General features: G+C 40.6%; 1 protein-coding gene and 1 long non-coding RNA gene across 6 annotated transcripts in view; both read left to right on the top strand.

Annotated features, from left to right (window-relative positions):
• LOC133541980 (glutamate receptor ionotropic, kainate 2-like) overlaps positions 1-25,466 on the top strand; it is a 336,785-nt gene that overhangs the window by 40,341 nt on the left and 270,978 nt on the right. The window lies entirely within an intron of this gene.
• LOC133541981 (uncharacterized) lies at positions 11,874-22,921 on the top strand. 2 transcript variants are annotated; one of them, XR_009804025.1, is made up of 4 exons: positions 11,874-12,033; positions 12,136-12,196; positions 21,453-21,490; positions 22,810-22,921. It is a non-coding gene; the product is annotated as an uncharacterized LOC133541981 (long non-coding RNA). The 2 variants fall into 2 exon arrangements; XR_009804026.1 differs by lacking the exon at positions 21,453-21,490 and having other exon boundaries at positions 22,810-22,914.

The following is a 25,466-nucleotide window of genomic DNA, read 5'->3' as shown; positions in this document are numbered from 1 at the left end:
TTGGAACAAGGAGATGCCTCAAATGCAGAGAACAATTTCACCACACCTAGAGTGTGTGTGACTATCAGTGGTACTTTAACTTTAACTTGAAGATGATCTGTAAAACATAATCCGTGCAACATTTTGACCAAACAACCACCATTACATGTTCTGTAGACCACAAGGAAGTCTTTTACATAAAAAAAATAAAAAAAATACATACTTTGAGTCCTTTAATGCGCCCTACAATCAGGTGCGCCTTATATATGAAAGAAAATATATAAAAATAGACCATTCATTGGCAGTGCGCCTTTTCATTCGGTGTGCCCTATGGTCTGGAAAATACGGATAATATAGTCCGTTATATCTATCAGGGCAGCAACATGTACTACTACAGGTGTGTAGTCTGTAATGCAGGGATATTCACATACATGGTTCTGTGGCTACATTTCCAGAAAACAAAGGACCGAGGAGCCAGACTTCCCCCTTCACTATTATTCTTATTTTGTTTTTATATTCCGAAGAACCAGCGAACTCTATGGTAGACATTTGATTTTGGTCTGTTAAGTAATCCAATCGACTTTTAGGGTTTTTTCTGGGGATGTCAAAAAAAACAAGTCAACTTATTGTCATGATCCGTTGCCCGGATCATGTTTTGTTTAGTTAGAGACTCCCTTAGTTCTGTTTTAGCACACCTGGGTTTGTGTTTTCTTGGTTGCCATGGGTGCTTATTATTTTCACCTGCCTCTGATTAGTGTTCAGGACGCTCACCTGCTACCGGGCACAAATCAGAGAGCTATTTGTTCCTGCTTTTTGCCAAACTCAGTCTGGCTGTTTTGTTTGCTCATGCAACAAGTTACGTTGGTATAATCTTTGATTCCTGGTTCAATGCTAAGTTTTCCCGTTAGCTATTTCCTTAGCTTCCCGTGGAATCAGCACGCTTTTCTGTATGTTTGTATTTTCTTTTTTACTCCGAAGAACCCTGCGATGAGGGGGCAACTTGTCTAGGGTGTACCCCGCCTTCTGCTCGAATGCAGTTGAGATATACCCCGTGACAAGCGATAGAAAATGGATGGATTCCGAAGAACCAGCATACTCTACAGTAGACATTTGATTTTTGTCTGTTAAGTAATCCAATCAACTTTTAGGGATTTTTTCTGGGGATGTCAAAAAAAACAAGTCAACTTATTGTCATGATCCGTTGCCCGGATCGTGTTTTGTTTAGTTAGAGACTCCCTTATTTCTGTTTCAGCACTCCTGGGTTTGTGTTGTATTGGTTGCTACGGGTGCTGATTATTTTCACCTGCCTCTGATTAGTGGTCAGGACGCTCCCATGCTCCCGGGCACTAATCAGAGAGCTATTTGTTCCTGCTTTTCGCCAAACTCAGTCTGGCTGTTTTGTTTGCTCATGCAACTAGTTACGTTGGTATAATCTTTGATTCCTGGTTCAATGCTAAGTTTTCCCATTAGCTATTTCCTTAGCTTCCCATGGTATCAGCACGCTTTTCTGTATTTTTGTATTTTCTTTTTTACTCCGAAGAACCCTGCGATGAGGGGGCAACTTGTCCAGGGTGTACCCCGCCTTCTGCTCGAATGCAGTTGAGATATCCCCCGTGACAAGCGATAGAAAATGGATGGATTCCGAAGAACCAGCATACTCTACAGTGGACATTTGATTTTGGTCTGTTAAGTAATCCAATCAACTTTTAGGGATTTTTTCTGGGGATGTCGAAAAAAACAAGTCAACTTATTGTCATGATCCGTTGCCCGGATCATGTTTTGTTTAGTTAGAGACTCCCTTATTTCTGTTTCAGCACTCCTGGGTTTGTGTTGTATTGGTTGCTATGGGTGCTGATTATTTTCACCCGCCTCTGATTAGTGGTCAGGACGCTCCCCTGCTCCCGGGCACTAATCAGAGAGCTATTTGTTCCTGCTTTTCGCCAAACTCAGTCTGGCTGTTTTGTTTGCTCATGCAACAAGGTACGTTGGTATAATCTTTGATTCCTGGTTCAATGCTAAGTTTTCCCGTTAACTATTTCCTTAGCTTCCCGTGGAATCAGCACGCTTTTCTGTATTTTTGTTATTTCTTTTTTAATCCGAAGAACCCTGCGATGAGGGGGCAACTTGTCTAGGGTGTAGCCCGCCTTCTGCCCGAATGCAGTTGAGCTAGGCTCCAGCGATCCCCCGTGACCCCAAACGGGACAAGCGGTACATAATGGATGGATTCCGAAGAACCAGCGTACTCTACAGTAGACATTTGATTTTGGTCTGTTAAGTAATCCAAACAACTTTTAGGGATTTTTTCTGGGGATGTAAAAAAAAAAACAAGTCAACTTATTGTCATGATCTGTTGCCCGGATCATGTTTTGTTTAGTTAGAGACTCCCTTAGTTCTGTTTCAGCACTCCTGGGTTTGTGTTGTATTGGTTGCTATGGGTGTTGATTATTTTCACCTGCCTCTGATTAGTGGTCAGGACGCTCCCCTGCTCCCGGCCATTAATCAGATAGCTATTTATTCTTGCTTTTCGCCACACTCAGTCTGGCTGTCTTGTTTGCTCTATGCAACAATTAGTATACCCTTTGATTTCTGGTTTAATGCTAAGTTTTCCCGTTTGCTATTTCTTCAGCTTCCCGTGCAATCTGCACGCTTTTCTGTATTTTTATATTTCCCTTCATTTATGGAAAATAAATAATTTTCCTACATACGTACTGCCTCTAGAGTTCTGTTTGCATCGGGGGGGGAAAGATTTGCGTATCAAAACGTGACTCTGCCGTACCACTTATGTGATTAATCCCCCCAAAAATATTGCAATAGTGATGTATATACACAGAGTAGTCACAAAGTTTATTTTGACTGCACTTTACTGGACGGTTATATTCATTATCCGTGGCCCAGATCAAGTTTTGGTTATGTTCTGTTATTTTTGGACTCCCTTAGTTCCTGTTTTGTGCATTTCTGGGTTGGTTTTGGTTTTTGTGGGGATTAATTGGGTTCACTTGCCTCTGGTTAGTGGTCGGCACGCTCACCTGCAGTCGAACACTGACCAGAGAGCTATTTGCTCACCTCTCTCACCAAACTCGTCCTGGCTTCTTTGTTTGCTTATGCAACGAGTTACGTGAGTATTGCTTGTCTCTATTTTATGCTAAGAGGTAGCCTTAGCTTCCAGTGCGATCGGCACATTTTTCCATCGGCTTGTTTCCTGTTTTTGTACCTCCGTTGATTTTCGAGGAATGACTCTACCTGCAAATCCTGTTCGGAGTGATCTGTTTGCATCCCGGGGGAAAGAACCTCGCAGCAAGCTACGACCCCCGCCGTAACTTTAACCTGAGGTGGCATGGGTTTTTATACGGTCAGTGATCAGGTGAATGCATATGTGAGTGCTACAATGAGTGAGGAGACTCCTACTGGTGTGCTTGCTGACAAATTCCACTCCAAAATACACTCTGATGGGGCTTTAGACCAAACATTCACAGATTTCTCAGCAAATAAATAACATTCTTTCAAGTAAAACCTATGAAAAATGTACCTGTCATCAAGTTTGGGATATTTATATTTTAGCCTTAATTGTTTTTGACTTCATTAAATGGATATAGTTAGCTTTTGGTGCAACCGGATCAAAGCAAGAAGAGATATAAAATATTAAGTATGTGTCAATGAAAGGGCATTTTATGACTTTTCCTAATTTTATTACATGCTATATTATGATTTTATTGTCATATTTTTTTGCATGATTTTTGGATATTGTTTTAATTTAGGTAGACAGAGGGAAATTAGCTATTTAGCTATAATCTGGTACAGAACATATCTGTCTTTTAGCTTGATTTTTCTGTGCATTGTCCCCTTAAAATAAAGACTAAATTAACTAAAAAAAAAAAAAAGAAGACGGAGGGGGATAAGACGGAGTGAGACAACAACAACAAAAAACAAAATCAACAGAACAAAATATGATTTATACAAATATGATACCGAAAAATTGTAACAAAGAACCTGAAATTGAGTTTAATGTTTTTTCCAGCTAACGACTAATCCTGCATTTATACTTCCGTTATAACACCACAAATGGGTATTTTATTGATTTTGCAGCCTCGCAAGCAGCCAAACAGCAATAGTGTCGCCCACTCTTTGCTTTCTTAGGACAAATAAACAAAAACAACCCTGCCTTTCCCACCCAGCGGGGCGACAATCAGTGTGAGACACAAAGAAAAAGAAGGGAAAAAAAAACAAAATAGATCTCTCCCTCTTTTCGTTTATCTCACTTATATACCTTTCGGATCAGGCCGCCTCCGGCTCATTTCCTCCAGAAAATCAGTGCCTGTGCCTCTTTCGTTTCTGTTTCTCCCCGCCGCCGCAAATTGCTGCGGTTGTTCTTTTGTGTTGAAAAGAGTAAAAAAAAAAAAAAATGGACACACCTTTGCCGCAGAGTGCAGCTTATCGACTTGTACCTGCAGTTGTGTTTGTCAGGTAGTGTGCAGCCTGCTAGGTGACTGGATAACAAGACAGAGCTCACAATTTCCTGCCCTGAGGCTAAAGGAAAAGTGTGTGTGTGTGTTCTGGAAATGCTGACTTAATGGGGACATCGCTCTGTTTACACACTCACCTTTAGGGGACCTCTGACGGTATGGGGACAAAAAAACAGGTCCCCTAAAGGGAAACCTTTAATTTAATTTAATTTAATTTAATATAATTTAACTTTTTTTTTCATATGGTCCTCAGTAGTCAGGTAAAAAAGTGTGTGAATTATGCAAAATTATTTAAATTTGGTCCCCATGAACCATATTAACTCTTTTTCCCCAGGGTCCCCAGTAAGACGGATCAGCACATTACTTCATCTATCCAGAGATTTAAAGACGTGTATGAGCTAACTGGGCCGTGGCCATTTGACCTATTTTTTTCAATGCCTCCACAACCTGTAGAAAGGGTGGTCTCCACAAGTCATGATCAAAAACTTGGTCCCCATGAACCATATTAACTCTTTTTCCCCAGGGTCCCCAGTTAGACGGATCAGCACATTACTTCATCAATCCAGAGATTTAAAGACGTGTATGAGCTAACTAGGCCGTGGCCATTTGACTTAATTTTTTTAATGCCTCCTCCACAACCTGTAGAAAGGGTGGTCCCCACAAGTCATGATCAAAAACTTCGTCCACATGAACCATATTAACTCTTTTTTCCCCAAGGTCCCCAGTAAGACGGATCAGCACATTACTTCATCGATCCAGAGATTTAAAGACGTGTATGAGCTAACTGGGCCGTTGCCATTTGACATCATTGTTTTAATGCCTCCACAACCTGTAGAAAGGGTGGTCCCCACAAGTCATGATCTAAAACTTAGTCCCCATTCCAAATGATAACCAGTAAGTGTGTGTGTGTGTGTGTGTGTGTGTGTGTGTGTGTGTGTGTGTGTGTGTTCTGGAAATGCTGACTTAATGGGGACCTCTGACGGTATGGGGACAAAAAAAACAGGTCCCCTAAAGGGAAACCTTTGATTGAATTGAATTTAATTTAATTGTATTTAATTTGAACTTTTTTTTTTCAAATGGTCTTTAGTAGTCACGTACAAATGTGTCTGAATTATGCAAAATTATTTAAAGTTGGTCCCCATGAACCATATTAACTCTTTTTCCATAGGGTCCCCAGTTAGACGGATCAGCACATTACTTCATCAATCCAGAAATTTAAAGACGTGTATGAGCTAACTAGGCCGTGGCCATTTGACTTAATTTTTTTAATGCCTCCACAACCTGTAGAAAGGGTGGTCCCCACAAGTCATGATCAAAAACCTGGTCCCCATGAACCATATTAACTCTTTTTCCCAAGGTCCCCAGTAAGACGGATCAGCACATTACTTCATCAATCCAGATATTTAAAGACGTGAATGAGAAAACTGGACAGTGGCCATTTCACCTCATTTTTTTAATGCCTCCACAACCTGTAGAAAGGGTGGTTCCCACAAGTCATGATCAAAAACTTAGTCCCCATTCCAAATGAAAACCAGTAAGTGTGTGTGTGTGTGTGTGTGTGTGTGTTTGTGTGTGTGTGTGTGTGTGTGTGGGTGTTCTGGAAATGCTGACTTAATGGGGACATCGCTCTGTTTACACAGTCACCTTTAGGGGACCTCTGACGGTATGGGGACAAAAAAAAAACAGGTCCCCTAAAGGGAAACCTTTAATTTAATTGAATTTAATTTAATTGTATTTAATTTGAACTTTTTTTTTTCAAATGGTCTTTAGTAGTCACGTACAAATGTGTGTGAATTATGCAAAATTATTTAAAGTTGGTCCCCATGAACCATATTAACTCTTTTTCCATAGGGTCCCCAGTAAGACGGATCAGCACATTACTTCATCAATCCAGAAATTTAAAGACGTGTATGAGCTACTAGGCCGTGGCCATTTGACTTAATTTTTTTAATGCCTCCACAACCTGTAGAAAGGGTGGTCCCCACAAGTCATGATCAAAAACCTGGTCCCCATGAACCATATTAACTCTTTTTCCCCAGGGTCCCCAGTAAGACGGATCAGCACATTACTTCATCAATCCAGATATTTAAAGACGTGAATGAGAAAACTGGGCAGTGGCCATTTCACCTCATTTTTTTAATGCCTCCACAACCTGTAGAAAGGGTGGTTCCCACAAGTCATGATCAAAAACTTAGTCCCCATTCCAAATGAAAACCAGTAAGTGTGTGTGTGTGTGTGTGTGTGTGTGTGTGTGTGTGTGTGTGTGTGTGTGTGTGTGTGTGTGTGTGTGTGTGTGTGTGTGTGTGTGGGGGTGTTCTGGAAATGCTGACTTAATGGGGACATCGCTCTGTTTACACAGTCACCTTTAGGGGACCTCTGACGGTATGGGGACAAAAAAAAAACAGGTCCCCTAAAGGGAAACCTTTAATTTAATTGAATTTAATTTAATTGTATTTAATTTGAACTTTTTTTTTTCAAATGGTCTTTAGTAGTCACGTACAAATGTGTGTGAATTATGCAAAATTATTTAAAGTTGGTCCCCATGAACCATATTAACTCTTTTTCCATAGGGTCCCCAGTAAGACGGATCAGCACATTACTTCATCTATCCAGAGATTTAAAGACGTGTATGAGCTAACTGGGCCGTGGCCATTTGACCTCATTTCTTTTAAGGCCTCCCCAACCTGTAGAGAGGGTGGTCCCCACAAGTCAGGATCAAAAACCTGGTCCCCATGAACCATATTAACTCTTTTTCCCCAGGGTCCCCAGTTAGACGGATCAGCACATTACTTCATCAATCCAGAGATTTAAAGACGTGTATGAGCTAACTGGGCCGTGGCCATTTTACCAAGTTTTTTAATGCCTCCACAACCTGTAGAAAGGGTGGTCCCCACAAGTCATGTTCAAAAACTTGGTCCCCATTCCAAATGATAACCAGTATGTGTGTGTGCGTATGTGTGGGGACTTGGGGGTGACGGGGGATGGATTGGGGGGGCGTCTGTTCGGCTCTAATGGACCATCCATTCAATCTTTTAATTGAGTGTCTTTAATCTGTCTCCCCTGACCCCTTTTTGTCCATTTTAGTATTTTTCTTCTTCCTCCTGACTCTTTCACTCCCCTTCCCCTCGCTATCGATTTCACTCATATATCTTTCCTTTTCTTCCCCTCCCGTTATTTGTTACCGACAGCTTGTTCAGACTTTGGCCATTACCTGTTGAGACAGTGTGAAGTCGAGGTACCTCAGACTGAAATTACAGGCCATTGGATTGTTATTTTTGCAGCACTTTGAGTGAAAGAACTTGGAGGGTGGTGGAGGACGACCACGTCTGGGAAAAGGAAAAGACAAGACTTTGATGATGGCGATCGGATTAACTTTCTTTTTGCATTTAAAAAAACAAACAAAGTGGTAGCTCGGTCTTTTTACGTTTTCTCCCCCCCGTTTTACGAAAACCATCTGGGTTATCTAAACAAGAAGTTTGTTTGGCAGCATATTTTTCCGCGGAATCACGTGCCCTAACAATTAATCCTATGAGTTGGAGACTTTATGACAGGCCTGGGCAATTATTTTGACACACGGGGCCAAATTTAGAGAAAAAAAATGTGTCTGGGGGCCGGTATATGTATTTTTTTTAGTAACACTAATACAAAACCTCACAAAATGTCTGATTAAGTGATAAAAACTAGAGATGTCGGCTCAATATCCGATATTCCGATATTGTCCAACTCTTAATTACCGATCACGATATCAACCGATACTGATATATACAGTAGTGGAATAAACACATTATGATGCTTAATTTTGTTGTGATGCCCTGCTGGATGTATTAAACAATGTAACAAGGGTTTCCAAAATAAATCAACTCAAGTTATGGAAAAAAATGCCAACATGGCACTGACATTTTTATTATTGAAGTCACAAAGTTCTTTTTTTTTTTTTAACATGCCTCAAAACAGCAGCTTGGAATTTGGGACATGCTCCCCCTGAGAGAGCATGAGGAGGTTGAGGTGGGCGGGGTTGGGGGCGGAGGGGTGTATATTGTACCGTCCTTGAAGAGTTAGTGCTGCAAGGGGATGTGTGCATTTGTCCTGTTGTGTTTATGTTGTGTTACAATGCGGATGTTGTCATTCTTGTTTGGTGTGGTTTCACAGTCTGGCGCATATTTGTAAAAGTGTTAAAGCTGTTTATACGGCCACCCTCAGTGTGACCTGTATGGATGTTGACCAAGTATGCTTTGCATTCACTTGTGTGTGTGAAAAACTGTAGATATTATGTGATTGGGCCAGCACGCCAAGGCAGTGCCTTTAAGGTTTATTGGCGATCCGTACTTCTCCCTACTTCCGTGTACCACTCCGTACGGCGGCGTTTTAAAAAGTCATACATTTTACCTTTTGAAACCGATACCGATAATTTCCTATATTACATTTTAAAGTATTTATCGGCAGATAATATCCGACATCTCTACTAAAAACCTTATGACAGACCGCCTTAAAAAATAGAATGGAATTTTACATTATATTGACAAGTCACGTTTTAAATTTGCAAATGTATTAGACATATAAAAAGATATTACCCTCTGTTAATGATAACAACAGAGAAAAACGGACCGCCTTAATTTTACAAAATAAAAGTTATTAAGAATAATATTTATATATATGTATATATTCTTGTTCTATGACGTCTCAAATGATGTCATGCATGACAGCACTCCGAACTCTGTTTACTTAAGACATATGTGTCAAAGTGAAAGCCCGCAAATGAATGGTCTACGGCCCCTGGGATGATATTTGATTAGTATCAGAACCGGCCCGCAGGCCGCAGCCACCTGCTGCTGTTTTGCACACACCAATAAACGGTAAATAGGTTTGTTGTTTGCCTTTTTTTCTGTAAATTGAATGATTTATAAGGATTAAATCATATCCTACCTTCACGCTTTCGTCCGTAGTTGTCCGTTCTGCGTTCCTGGGTGAACGACCTCGCATATACACGCGACCCCGACAGTCATAAATGTTACTTAATTCATAAAAAAAAATAGTACAAAAAAACCAAAATTTTTATGCATATGTAAATGTATTCACTTTCTTCTTTCCTTCATGGATCTAAACTACATTTTTTAGCTATTTTCTGGCCAAAGTAAGACAATCAGACCTTGTCTTTATCTTGTAGTTTGAATGCCATCATTTTAATAGTCCGGCCGGCGTGTGCTCGGATTTTCCTCCATGTGGCCCCTGCACTGCAAAAAGACAGTTTTCAAAACTAACAAGGAAAAAAAACAAAACAAATATTAGGGGGTATTTTATTTGAACTAAGCAAAATTATCTGCCAATAGAACAAGACAATTGGGCTTGTCAAGACTTTCCAAAACAAGTAAAATTAGCTAACCTCAATGAACCCAAAAATATCTTAAAATAAGTTTATTTTCACTAATAACAAGTGCAATTTTATTGGTAGAAAAAAAAGAGACCTTTTTGCTCAATATATTTTTATTGACATCCAGCATCATACATTTATATCCATTACATCATATACACATACATCATATAGCTGTTGTCTGCCCAAAATGTCCAAAGTATTTTTTGTTTACATCCCCATCAAACCACTCTCCCCAAAAAAACTGCAAAAAAAAAAGAAAAAAGAAAAAAAAAAAAAAAAGTAGTATCTACAAATACATCAACTAAATAAACAAAAAATAAATAATACATATATATATATATATATATATATATATATATATATATATATATATATATATATATATATATATATATTTAAAAAACAATTTACAAACACAAGCTATGGGATGACGCATTTACTTCCGGGGTCACGTTTCCTCTTATGTCATCCCATAGCTTGTGTTTGTAAATTGTTTTTAAATTTTTTTTATAATATAGCGTTAACAAAACGTCTGTATTTTTATAATATAGCGTTATATTTTTATAATATAGCGTTAACAAAACGTCTGTATTAATCATGACCCCGGAAGTAAATGGGGGGTTGGGGGGGGTTTGAATGTGGGAAGAAATTTGGCATGACATAGCCATCAACATGTGACGTCATTGTCTGCGACTAGTAGTATCCACGAATACATCAACTAAATAAACAAAAAATTAATAATACATTGATAAAAATAAGACTATGTCTCCCGGCTGGCCTGGGAACGCCTCGGGATCCCCCGGGAAGAGCTAGACGAAGTGGATGGGGAGAGGGAAGTCTGGGTTTCCCTGCTTAGGCTGTTGCCCCCGCGACCCGACCTCGGATAAGCGGAAGAAGATGGATGGATGGATGGATGATAATAATAATAGACATAACTAAAATAAAATAAATATACACAGATACATACATATATTTATGTATGTATATGTATATATATATATATATATATATATATATATATATATATATGTCTTGATTGGATTATCCAGAGAATAGTGCTCGATACCGTGGTAGAGCGCAATATGTAGGTGTGGGAAAAAATCACAAGACTACTTCATCTCTAGAGATCTGTTTCATGATGATTGAGGGAACCCCTCATGAAACAGATCTCTAGAGATGAAGTAGTCTTGTGATTTTTTCCCACACCTACATATATATATATATATATATATATATATATATGTGTATCTATTTATCTCTCTCTCTCTCTCTCTCTCTCTCTATATATATATATATATATATATATATATATATATATACATACACACACATATATATGTGTGTATATATATATATATAAATATACATACACACACATATATATGTGTGTATGTGTGTATATATATATATATATACACACATACACACATATATATGAGTGTGTATATATATATATATACATATATATATATATATATATATATATATATATATATATATATATATATATATATATATATATATATATATACAATTAAATTTTAAAAACAATTTACAAACACAAGCTATGTGATGAGGCATTTACTTCCAGGGTCACGTTTCCTCTTATGTCATCCCATAGCTTGTGTTTGTAAATTGTTTTTTAAAATTTCTTTATAATATAGCGTTAACAAAACGTCTGTATTTTTATAATATAGCGTTATATTTTTAAAATATAGCGTTAACAAAACGTCTGTATTAATCATGACACCGGAAGTAAATGGGGGTGGGGGTGTGGGGGGGGGGTGTAGGGGGAAGAAATTTGGCGTGACAGCGGCTCCTATTAAAAACAATGTGAATATATGAGGCGCCCTCAACATGTGACGTCATCGTCTGCGACTTCCGGTACAGGCAGGGCTTTTCTCCAGTTGCGAACTTTATCATGGAGGTTCTCTATTAAATCCTTTCAGCAAAAATATGGCAATATTGCGAAAATGACACATAGAATGGACCTGCTATCCCTTTTTAAATAAGAGAATCTCATTTTGGTAGGCTTTTAAACACATGCATACAGTGCAGAGACTTTTATTTTGGAGGGTTACTTCCTGCCCCGAAATGGCGCTCGCTTCCTCTTATGGAAATGCTGCGCACTTTACTACGCTCTCTAGTGTCTGCTGTGGGACGCGCTGGAGAAGAAAGTCTCAAAATCTTCTCATTCTCACACTTTTGAAACTTCATAATTAGGTGAGTCTTTTGCCATGGCATAATCGACGGAATTCCAAAATCCAATATTATGTTAGCATCTGTTTTAGCATAGGCGCTAACCGCTGCTATTTCTCCATACAGCCAACATGTTCGATTAGCAATCGAGCCGTGCAGGTGTGTTGTTTTGCCCTCGATTTCTCAGGTAATTACCTTTTTTTTAATTTTCTTATGATCATTCAGCCGATTTATAGGCAACAATTTAATCCAGCAAAGGGCTTTTCGGTGCTAATATGCTTTAGCCACTTTGTGGATGATTTTCTGAGTTTGTCTTCTTTACTACGAGCCAGGGGCGTCACTAGACCTAATACTGTACTGGGGCACACCTGGGGGCACACATAATTCATGTGAGCGTGCAAAGCGCGCAAGCAAAAACATTTTTAGCACTTATTTATCATAAAAAATACATAAACAGTGCTTTAAACTATGAAATCATATCAGATTATGTTGTATGGATATTTGATTAGCCACCTGAAATTAACTAATGCATTTGACCTACTTGTGCACTTTTTTACTCCAGACTTCTAAACTGCTACTGGTAAAAGCAAAAAAAAAGAGCAATGAATCTTTTTGAAATATATGTTGCAGTAACCATCTGCAAATTTAACATCTACAAAAGTAAAACAAAAAATAAAGCACCCCCTACATCTCTGGGTTCTTTTATATTATTTAATTTCCATTTATGGCAATGTGGCTAATCCTATTTCAGATACACAAAACTAGAAAATATACACAAAACAATAAAGCCACAGTAGTAGAATAAATGAACAACTGTTGTGTGTCTGTTCAGGGAATCATTTTCTGAGAAGTAAATTGTAACGTCTCCTTTTCATTTTTGCAAAGTGGTCAATCACTCTGGACAGACATGGAAATATTACAGGAACTGTTATACAGTTGACCAGTGGTTCCCAACTACTGGGTCGTGACATAAAAGTGGATTGTGTGTCATTTTCAGTGAGTCGCAGTCAGATGTGAGGGTTGGACTCCGCCAAGGCTGCCCTTTGTCACCGATTCTGTTCATAACTTTTATGGACAGAATTTCTAGGCGCAGTCAAGGCATTGAAGGGTTCCGGTTTGGTGGCCGCGGGATTAGGTCTCTGCTTTTTGCGGATGATCTAGTCCTGATGGCTTCATCTGGCCGGGATCTTCAGCTCTCACTGGATCGGTTCGCAGCCGAGTGTGAAGCGGCCGGAATGAGAATCAGCAACTCCAAATCCGAGTCCATGGTTCTCTCCCGGAAAAGGGTGGAGTGCCATCTCCGGGTTGGGGAGGAGACCCTGCCCCAAGTGGAGGAGTTCAAGTACCTAGGAGTCTTGTTCGCGAGTGGGGGAAGAGTGGATCGTGAGATCGACAGGCGGATCGGTGCGGCGTCTTCAGTAATGCGGACGTTGTACCGATCCGTTGTGGTGAAGAAGGAGCTGAGCCGGAAGGAAAAGCTCTCAATTTACCGGTCGATCTACGTTCCCATCCTCACCTATGGTCATGAGCTTTGGGTCATGACCGAAAGGATAAGATCACGGGTACAAGCGGCCGAAATGAGTTTGGGTCTCTCCCTTAGAGATAGGGTGAGAAGCTCTGCCATCCGGGAGGAACTCAAAGTAAAGCCGCTGCTCCTTCACATCGAGAGGAGCCAGATGAGGTGGTTCGGGCATCTGGTCAGGATGCCACCCGAACGCCTGCCTAGGGAGGTGTTTAGGGCACGTCCAACCGGTAGGAGGCCACGGGGAAGACCCAGGACACGTTGGGAAGACTATGTCTCCCGGCTGGCCTGGGAACGGCTCGGGATCCCCCGGGAAGAGCTAGACGAAGTGGCTGGGGAGAGGGGAGTCTGGGCTTCTCTGCTTAGGCTGTTGCCCCCGCGACCCGACCTCGGATAAGCGGAAGATGATGGATGGATGGATGGATGGCAGTCAGATGTGTGCATGAAAAAAAAAAGGTTAGGGAGAAAAAAATCAAATTGTGGCAACAAAACCAGATTATTTTAGCCTTTTTTCTAGTGACTATTAGTGAGTATTTTCGCAAAAGGCAAACCGACTAACAAGTTGGAGGAGGACTCAGGACAGACATGGAAATATATTTAAAAAAAATCTAAATGGGGCAACAAAACCCGATATTTTCAGCCATCTTTCTGAAAACAAATACAGAAATGTTACAATTTTTTCTGGAAACAAAACCAGATGCTTTAGCTGTAGCCATTTTTCTGGTGACAAAACAAGATTATTTTTGTCAAAGTCGCACCGATTAACAAGACAAGTCTACTGTGCGGTTTTTCTGTGAAATAAACTTGAATGATTTAAAAATTGGCTCGCGACTTGATGAAATGGAAAAATTTTTTTCTTCCTGAAGATAAACCATTTGAGAAGCACTCAACTCACACATGCTGACTCCAAATCATTATTGATGCAGAACCAGCAGACAATAACCAACATTATGTTTCATGTTCATTGGAAATTCCCCCAACAGCCCGTACAGCAAATGAATATGTTTGTCTGATACAAGGAATAACGTTAGCTAACTTAGCATCAACTTAAGACAATGATGTTGCCTAGCTAGCTAGGACTTCACTTACATCTCTCATTCTTCGCTTCTTCTCTGCTGCGGGCGAATAACTTTCTTAAATCCATCTAGGAGTTACAGTTTGAGTCAAATCAAAATCAAAATATTGTAATTAACAAATTGTTGTTGGCTAACGTCACCTACCTCACGCAGTAATTCGAATCCCCCCCCCCTCTCTCTCAACCGAAGTCTGATCCACACGTGAATAAATTACCATATTAAGTAGCCATGTGCTCACTGTTTCGTGGAGTGAATACAGTAGCAATCAATTACCATACTAAGTAGTATGTGCGCTGTTGTCTATGTTATGTAGACTTAAAACTCTGAAGCGTTTTTTTTTTATTGGTGAAATTTTTACTGGGGCACTGCAGATCAACAGTGGGACACGTGCCCCAGTGAAATATGTCTGGCGACGCCCCTGCTACGAGCTCTAGATGTGTGTAGTTGGTTTGTTGCGCAAACACTTTAATTTAACTCTGCTTGATTGTTTATCAACATTGAATGTTTGGACAAGTACTTGAATTTGAATTATGATTCATTGAGTTTCTAATAATCATACTTGCCAACCTTGAGAGCTCTGATTTCGGGTGGTGGGGCGTGGTTGGGGGTGGGGGAGGCGTGGTTGGGGGCGTGGTTCGGGCGGGGGGCGTAGTTAAGAAGGGTGGCGTATAATTCACCAACTCGAGTATTTCATATATACCGTATTTCCTTGAATAGTGTCGTGGAAATTTCTTAAAAACGATGTATATATATCAATCAATCAATCATATATATATATATGATTGATTATCATATATATATATATATATATATATATATATATACATATACACACATATATCTAGAAAATACTTGATTTTCAGTGAATTCGAGCTATATATATTTATTTTATTATACATATAGATAAAATAAATGGTTGAATTTCCGACGGCACCTATCAAATACACAGTAATAAAAACACAGTTGTTCTGATTTCTGTACTGTGCTTGCTTGTTACTAAAAAAAAAACAAAAAAACAACAACACTTACCTTTCACTATTTGAGTAACCTTTATTCTGCCATTTGTGTATTGGCGAGCGATTTCCGAATCCGGGAACATCCTTCACGGATTTGTTGTAGACATCCGCAAATGAGAACGGGATGTTGCTTCCAGCTATCAGCATAGCCCACTTTGTCTCAGCATAATATCTTATGCTGATATCTTAAGCCATCGGGTCTCCATTTTGCGAGGTGGGCCAAAATACTGGGTTGTGAACGATTTTGCGCTGCGGACACTTTGTGCTTCGCTGACCGTTCATGGCTGAATGGAGAAGTCTGTTCTACAAAATTTACAGGCAACATACCCTTTCCACTTCGAAGTCTCCAGGAAAAACAAAAAATCTTGTTTCCACTCGTTCTGGAACTTGCAAGTGTATTTCTTCATTTTGCTCGTCCACGGTGTAATATATTGGGTTGGAGTCAATAACCAGGCGACGTGATGAAGTTACGTCTCTTTACTGTGGGCTTCAGAACAACAGACTACCTAATGCATGTTCCTTGACTGCACATAAATGTAGAATATATTTACATTCTATTCTATGTACAGTAGATGACAGTATTGTCCTGTTTAAGAGGGTCACAACATTGAGTCAGGTCTGACTCAAAGTTGGGGGGCGTGGCCTCCATCTCTGCCTGAATTTCGGGAGAAAATTTGTCCCGGGAGGTTTTCGGGAGAGGCGCTGAATTTCGTGAGTCTCCCGGAAAATCCGGTAGGGTTGGCAAGTATGCTAATAATGACTATTATTATGAAACTAGTTTATATAAGTGCACTTGTAATTTGAATTTGTAACTGATCCATGATTGAGTTTTATCAGTTTTGTGAAGAAATCGTGATCTGTATTATTAGAAATGTATTATGAATGTTCATTTTAATTAGACTCATGATTGTATATTTATCAACATGGTTAAATTATGTCATATCAATGGTTTCTTAGTATAAGCAAATTAGTCATTCCGGACGATTGAATGCTTAGATTATGCTTTCAAGTACAAATATAATGTACTTTGCTAGTGAAGAGGTAACTAGGTTATTCATTTTGTTTTTTGGACTTTTAGGTCAGGTTTTTTTATCGGGAAGGAATACCCGGTGACCCAAACAACCTGAGCTCCCTATCCACCTATAAACTCAACTAAACAAAATGGCAAGCTAAACATCTATGCGGTAGGACAAGCATACTTGCCAACCCTCCCGGATTTTCCGGGAGACTCCCGAAATCTGGCGCCTCTCTCGAAAACCTCCCGGGACAAATATTCTCCCTAAAATCTACCGAAATTCAGGCGAAGCTAGAGGCCACGCCTCCTCCAGCTCAATGCGGATCTGAGTGACGTGCACAAAGAACGTGTCTGCCCAATGACGTTATAACTGTAGAATAATCGACGGCGAGTTCTTGGTTTCTTATGTGGGTTTATTGTTAGGCACTTTCATTATCGCCCTCCCAGCGCCGTAAAACAACACACAACAGCTGTCCGAATCCGTCTACCTAGAGCAGTTCGTCTGCAAAACAGCAATGTGTTGTGACAGTCTTAAACAGGACAATACTGCCATCTAGTGTACATGCATATGGTTAGAAAAACAAGGATGGATTATTCAACCCTCAACTCAACAATGAGTAGATGAGTGTTATGTGTGTGTAAATGTGTAAATAAATAAACACTGAAAGTCAAGTATTTATTTCATTTATATATATATATGTATATATATATATATATATATATATATATATATATATATATATATATGGTCGTGGAACTGTGGACCAGCTCTATACTCTCGGCAGGGTTCTTGAGGGTGCATGGGAGTTTGCACAACCAGTCTACTTGTGCTTTGTGGACTTGGAGAAGGCATTCGACCGTGTCCCTCGGGAAGTTCTGTGGGGAGTGCTCAGAGAGTATGGGGTATCGGACTGTCTTATTGTGGCGGTCCGTTCCCTGTACGATCAGTGCCAGAGCTTGGTCCGCATTGCCGGCAGTAAGTCGAACACATTTCCAGTGAGGGTTGGACTCCGCCAAGGCTGTCCTTTGTCACCGATTCTGTTCATAACTTTTATGGACAGAATTTCTAGGCGCAGTCAAGGCGTTGAGGGGTTCCGGTTTGGTAACCGCAGGATTAGGTCTCTGCTTTTTGCAGATGATGTGGTCCTGATGGCTTCATCTGACCGGGATCTTCAGCTCTCGCTGGATCGGTTCGCAGCCGAGTGTGAAGCGACCGGAATGAGAATCAGCACCTCCAAGTCCGAGTCCATGGTTCTCGCCCGGAAAAGGGTGGAATGCCATCTCCGGGTTGGGGAGGAGACCCTGCCCCAAGTGGAGGAGTTCAAATACCTAGGAGTCTTGTTCACAAGTGAGGGAAGAGTGGATCGTGAGATCGACAGGCGGATCGGTGCGGCGTCTTCAGTAATGCGGACGTTGTACCGATCCGTTGTGGTGAAGAAGGAGCTGAGCCGGAAGGCAAAGCTCTCAATTTACCGGTCGATCTACGTTCCCATCCTCACCTATGGTCATGAGCTTTGGGTCATGACCGAAAGGATAAGATCACGGGTACAAGCGGCCCAAATGAGTTTCCTCCGCCGTGTGGCGGGTCTCTCCCTTAGAGATAGGGTGAGAAGCTCTGCCATCCGGGAGGAACTCAAAGTAAAGCCGCTGCTCCTTCACATCGAGAGGAGCCAGATGAGGTGGTTCGGGCATCTGGTCAGGATGCCACCCGAACGCCTCCCTAGGGAGGTGTTTAGGGCACGTCCAACCGGTAGGAGGCCACGGGGAAGACCCAGGACACGTTGGGAAGACTATGTCTCCCGGCTGGCATGGGAACGCCTCGGGATCCCCCGGGAAGAGCTAGACGAAGTGGCTGGGGAGAGGGAAGTCTGGGTTTCCCTGCTTAGGCTGTTGCCCCCGCGACCCGACCGGAAGATGATGGATGGATGGATGGATATATATATAACTAGAATTCACTGAAAATCAAGTATTTACACTCTTAACCCGCCTAGCCCATGCTAGCGTTCCGAAAAATATTCTTAAATTAAATAAATGCTAGTAACATTATCTTGACATAATGATATGCGCTCGGCATCATGATTTTTTTTTTTCCATGCTTGAAGTAAGAAATTATTACTTTAAAAAAGTAGTTCTATACTTGTGAGTGTTAATGACACAGCTTTGCAACAGTTGATATTCTAGTTTCAAGCATGTTTTACTCAACATAGGTCATCACATCTTAGCAACAAGCTGTAATATTTTACTGAGATCATTTAGGACCAAAACACTGCTTAGTGAGAAGAATTATCTTACCAGACACAAAATAAGCAACTATAGTAAGACCAACAATTTTAGAGTATTGTAGGTCTCTTACTGTTTTTAATAACATTGTTATTCTGAAGCTAACCAATAATAAATAAAGTACTTCTTACCACGAATGCGACTTCTTGAACAGGTGCGGTAGAAAACGGATATTTTGAGACTGTGATTACCAGCGTAATTAGGTAGGTCTTTTGGTATTGTTATTGTCCAAGTACAACAAAACTTCGTTAAATGACTGATTGATTTGATTAGACAAACAAACAGTGTTTAGGGTCACAGAACAGCAATGGGAAAAAACTCCAAACCAAAGCATACCATATTTCCTTGAATTGCCGCCGGGTGTATAGTATGCGCCTGCCTAGAATTACTGCCGGGTCAAACTCGTTTCGCAAAATAATTAGCATATGCCTCGAATATCCTCCGGGTCAAACTCGTCACGTCACGAGTGACACTTCACCTGTCGTCATTTTCAAAATGGAGGAGGCTGATTTCAATAATTTGAAATCACATAAAGGGAAGAAGATTAAGAGCTAATCAGTATGATTTAAGGGCCGAGCTATTGAATATCCTAAAAAGAACGGTAAGCAGCTCTGTTTTATTAATATACCGCAGCTGCGTGTGTCAAATATGAGTCATTAAATGACTCCCGCCTACTGGTGGTAGAGGGCGCTAGTGATCCTTCTTGCAACTTCTCGGCTGCAGAAGAAGTGACAACAAGCAGCAAGAGTGAGCAACGATCGTTTATTTTTTCCTCTAGCCTGCACTTTTAACATGGAGGATCACATATCTTAAATAAAACCGTTTTCTAAACTGGACTTTCAATCGATGCAGGAGGTAAAAAAGTAAGATCTCCATTGAGACAGAGACTTTTACAACTGAAGAAAGATAAGGAAGACTTCCTTAAACAAGTTATCGATGCTTTTGATCAGACGGAGCTGCGCATGAACTTCATTTATAAGTAAAGGTAAGACCATTATAAAGTTTTTTTTATTAAATGTGCTTTTCATGATGGTATCCTTACATCACACTCAAATTTATAAGCGCGAGCCTAAATTTACCGCATGCCTTTGGTAAGTGAGAAGAGGTTTTAAAATAATTAGCGCATGCTTGCCTTTACCGCATGCCTTTGGTAAACGACGGAGTGAGAAGAGGTTTTAAATGAATTAGCTCCCCGACGGCAATTCAAGGAAATACGGTATATACGTATCACAACATACAACTCCAGACTTGCAACAGAGGGGAGGGAGTGGGGGCTACGGTGGCGGGCTGCAGCTCCTCAGGCACTGCCCAGCCGTCCATCACCTCTAAGGGATTCGCGTCAAGGGCGTTGGATGAATAATTCATTAATTATCGTGTTAGAGCTTCGATTTTAACAAGAGGCCAATATTTAAATGAATGGTGAAAATATTTTATAGTGAAATCTACGTATTTGCAAGGTTTCTCTATAATTGGTGTTTATTCCAGTTTTTTTTTTGTCTTTGCCTTGATTATGCCATCACTTTGTATAATGTGAGAACTGGGAACTGTACAGTATTATATGACATTACTAATATTTTCAAGACCTTATCATCCCAATTTTAAATAGCTTGATCTGTTATGAGGACGGACAGAATCCTTTTAAAACGTCCCCCCCCCCAAAAAAAAGGATGAAAAAAGCTGCAGTGAACATTAAAGAGCTTCCTCCTGAATTAATTCTTGACCTCTTGGCTCCGACGAAAGATAACATCTGCTTCTCGACAAGAAAGGAAGTCTAATTTTACAGCCATTTTGTTCAGGTTACAATGGGGAGGGGTGCAGTACATGGCAGCTTTCATGAGCGGGGGGAACGCTGAGAATTGGAATAAAGAAAAGGGCACAGAGAGGATAATAGACTATCCCTTAATGGCAACATGAATACATTTTTTTTAATGCCCCTGCTACATGGCTCTAACAGGGTCAGAATAATATATGTTGTACAGAATGGACATTTAAAAACCCCAAACCAGTAAAGTTGGCACGTGAATAAAAACAGAATACAAAGATTTGCAATTTGTTTTCAACTTATATTCAATTGAATACACTGCAAAGATAAGATATTTAATGTTGGAACTGAGAAACTTCATTTCCAGCAAAGGCAGTTTCTGGGTGTTGTTGATAAATTGCTTTCGCTTTGCATAATAGTATGTTGCTCCAAAACCTGCATGTACCTTTCAGCATCAATGGCGCCTTCACAGATGTGTAAGGTACCCATGCCTTGGTTACTAATACACCCCCATACCATCACAGATGCTGGCTTTTGAACTTTGAGCGGATAACAGTCCAGATGGTCCTTTTCCTCTTTGGTCCGGAGGTCACAACGTATACAGTTTCCAAAAGCAATTTGAAATATGGACTCGTCAGACCACAGAACACTTTTCCACTTTGCATCAGTCCATCTTCGATGAGCTCGGCCCAGTGAAGCCGGCGGTGTTTCTGGGTGTTGCTGATAAAATGGCTTTCGCTTTGCATAGTAAAGTTTTTATTCGCACTTACAGATGTAGCGACTTCAGCCACATCTGCGGTCCTCTCCAAGGTTTGTCATAATCATTCACATTGACATCCCACTGGGTTGTAAGTTTTTCCTTGCACTTATGTGGGCTCTGAGCCGAAGATGTCGTTGTGGCTTGTGCAGTCCTTTTAGACACTGGTGAATTAGGGCTATATAGATAAACATTCATTGACTGATTGATAAAACTGAACTGGCTACAAAGTAAACATAAACAGAATGCTGGACGACAGCAAAAACTTACAGTGTGGAGCAGAGACGGCGTCCACAAAGTACATCCGTACATGACATGGCAATCAACAATGTCCCCGAAAAGAAGGATGTACGCACAACTGAAGTAGTCTTGTTTTCGAAAACAAAGCAGGTGAAACTGCTACAGGGGAACACATACAAAACAGGAAGAGTCACCAAAATAACAGCGCAAGACAGGAACTAAAGCACTATAAACAGGAAACAACAACAAACTCAAAATAAAGCTCGGCAAACTTACGGAGTTTAATTTCTTAACCTTTTCTGCAGGTGGTGTGGCTCTGTATTTTCTTTACGGAAAAAAAATGTGCCTTGGCTCAAAAAAGGTTGAAAAACACCGCTTTAGACCATAAGGCTGGCCCATACATTGTAAAGTTAAGTAGCAGCCCCCTTAGCTCTGGTGTGCCTACCACGGATCCTTGTTGAAATCCCGCTGCTTAACTTTCCGGTTGTTTTCAAACTTTTGAGATTTACTACCAGTCAAATTGCCATCTGTATTTATTCTGTCGTTCGAGGTGTACTATGCGAGAGACTCTCTCGCCCGGCTATAAATAGCTCAGCACTCTGATGCCTTCGTAACAACGAGGGGTCGGTGATTATAAAAAAAAAAACACCCGGATAAAAATTACAAATAGGAAATATAAAAACCCGTAAATGGACTCCCTGTGCTTGCCGCTTGCGGTGGATAATTAGCAACTCTGTCTTGATTAAAAGTACGTTTACCGTGAGCCGTGCTGTGAGGTCGCCATCTGTCACCTGCAGAGGCCATCAGGCGCACACTCTGTACACTCTGCGTGTGTGTGTGTTTGAGTGTGTCGGTGTGTGTGGGTGTGTGTATTCTGGAAATTCTGACTTAGTGGGGACATCACTCTGTTTACACAATCACCTCTAGGGGATCTCTGACGGTATGGGGACCAAAAAAGGGAAACCTTTTTAAATTATTGTCGGATCCATTCTGAAGATGCCCTCAGTGATTTTTAAGCTTTGGCCCATAAAACATGTAGGGTTAGGGTTAGGGTTAAACCCTAACACATACAAAATTGTGTGAATTACACAAAATTATTTACATTTGAACCATATTACCTCTTTTTCCCCAGGGTCCCCAGTAAGACGGAACAGCACATTACTTCATCAATCCAGAGATTTAAAGACATGTATGAGCTAACTGGGCCGTGGCCATTTTACCTCAATGTTTTTATGCCTCCACAAATGTAGAAAGGGTGGTCCCCACAAGTCATGATCAAAAACTTGGTCCCCATTCCAAATCACAACCAGTGTGTGTGTGTGTGTGTGTGTGTGTGTTCCGGCATAGTGGGGACATCACTCTGTTTACACCTTTAGGGGACTTCTGACGGTATGGGGACCAAAATAACAGCTCCCCTAAAGGGAAACCTTTTTAAATGATAGTCAGATCCATTCTGAAGATGCCTAAGTGATGTTTAAGCTTTGGCCCATAAAACTGTCTTGTCTTGTGATCATGTTCTGTTTAGTTAAGTTCTGTTTGTTTTTGACTCCATTAGTTCCTGTTTTTGCGCACCCTGGGTTGTTTTAGTTTCCATGACACCTCATTAGTTTCAACTGCCTCATTTGTTTGAACTCACGCACCTGGTGTTAATCATGTCACTATTTAAGCCTGTCATTTTTCTGTCGGTCGTTCCGGTGTCATCACTCCTATTTTTGCTCTGTCCATGACATTGTTCGTACTGATGTTCATTGTTCATGCTGCTCTGCTCATGTCACAGAAAGTGTTGTTTGTTTTTATGTTCATAGATTATGTTTAGGTGTTAGTTTTCTTCCCTGTGTTACGTTTTGTGCCTCCACTGTGAGTGCCTTTTGTTTGTAGCTTTTGAGTTAAGATTAAAATCATGTATTTACCTTCACGCCATGTCCCGTCACCTTCCTTTTCATTCCAGGAAAACAAACCCCACCAGAGTCCACGTCATGACAAAAACATGTAGGGGTTAGGGTTAGGGTTGACCCTAACATGTACAAATTTGTGTGAATTATGCAAAATTATTTAAATTTAAACCCTGTGAACCATATTAACTCTTTTTTCCCAAGGTCCCCAGAAAGACGGAACAGCACATTACTTCATCAATCCAGAGATTTAAAGACGTGTATGAGCTAACTGGGCCGTGGCCATTTTACCTCATATTTTTTTATGCCTCCACAACCCGTAGAAAGGGTGGTCCCCAGATGATCAAAAACTTGATCCCCATTCCAAATGATAACCAGTATATGTGTGTGTGTGTGTGTGTGTGTGTGTGTGTTTGCACCATATGTGGCCACACACACGAAAAGATGGGGCGTACAAGCAGAAATGGTGAAAGGCAGCCAAAGTGTGAACATTATTCTTGCAGTCATTCCTGTTCCTTTGTGGCTTATGTGTGTTTGGGCGCACTCACACTGGGCCATTTCGACCGTGCTGGACTCGGAGGCTAATCCCTTTCCCTTCTCTGTCCCACCCGGCTCTGCGGAGCCATCAGTTCATTGTGCGTGTTATATTACTGCATCTTTTATTTCAAGTAAGGTGATGCTTGCCGAGTGGAGCAATTACATTAATTATCGTATTTTTCGGACTATAAGGCGCACTTAAAAAATGGAAAGTGCGCCTTATAACCCGGTGCGCCTATGGTATGGCAAAATTCGGATTGTGCTTACCGACCTCGAAGTTACTATATTTGGTACATGGTGTAATGATAAGTAGAGATGTCCGATAATGGCTTTTTTGCTGATATTCCGATATTGTCCGACTCATAATTACCGATTCCGACATCAACCGATACCGATATACAGTGGGGCAAAAAAGTATTTAGTCAGCCAGCGATTGTGCAAGTTCTCCCACTTAAAATGATGACAGAGGTCTGTAATTTTCATCATAGGTACACTTCAACTGTGAGAGACAGAATGTGGAAAAAAATCCAGGAATTCACATTGTAGGGATTTTAAAGAATTTATTTGTAAATTATAGTGGAAAATAAGTATTTGGTCAACCATTCAAAGCTCTCACTGATGAAAGGAGGTTTCGGCTCAAAATCTCACGATACATGGCCCCGTTCATTCTTTCCTTAACACGGATCAATCGTCCTGTCCCCTTAGCAGAAAAACAGCCCCAAAGCATGATGTTTCCACCCCCATGCTTCACAGTAGGTATGGTGTTCTCGGGATGCAACTCAGTATTCTTCCTCCTCCAAATACGACGAGTTGAGTTTACACCAAAAAGTTCTATTATGGTTTCATCTGACCACATGACATTATCCCAATCCTCTGCTGTATCATCCATGTATCCATTTTGATATAAACTCAACTTGTCGTGTTTGGAGGAAGAAGAATACTGAATACAGTCGTGGAATTAACACATTAGAATGCCTAATTTTGTTGTGATGCCCTGCTGGATGCATTAAACAATGTAACTGTCAGAACGGACGGCTCCGGACAAAAAACGTGAAGGTAGGAGATGATTTATTAATGATAAATCATACCCCGTACCAAAAAGACAGATGCAAACAAAAGAAAAGCCTGCCGATCGCACAGGTATCTAGAACAGGTATAGACTAACGGCCACCAGGTCGCCCGTAAGGACCAGATGAGTCGCCCGCTGGCCTGTTCTAAAAATAGCTCAAATAGCAGCACTTACCAGTGAGCTGCCTCTATTTTTAAAATTGTATTTATTTACTAGCAAGCTGATCTCGCTTTGCTCGACATTTTTAATTCTAAGAGAGAAAAAACTCAAATAGAATTTAGAAAATCCAAG

Source organism: Nerophis ophidion, linkage group LG24, assembly GCF_033978795.1.
Source record: "Nerophis ophidion isolate RoL-2023_Sa linkage group LG24, RoL_Noph_v1.0, whole genome shotgun sequence".
NCBI classification, from domain to species: Eukaryota; Metazoa; Chordata; class Actinopteri; order Syngnathiformes; family Syngnathidae; genus Nerophis; species Nerophis ophidion.
The sequence above is the reverse complement of the archived record's forward strand: the minus strand, read 5'-3'. Positions and strand labels throughout refer to the sequence as shown.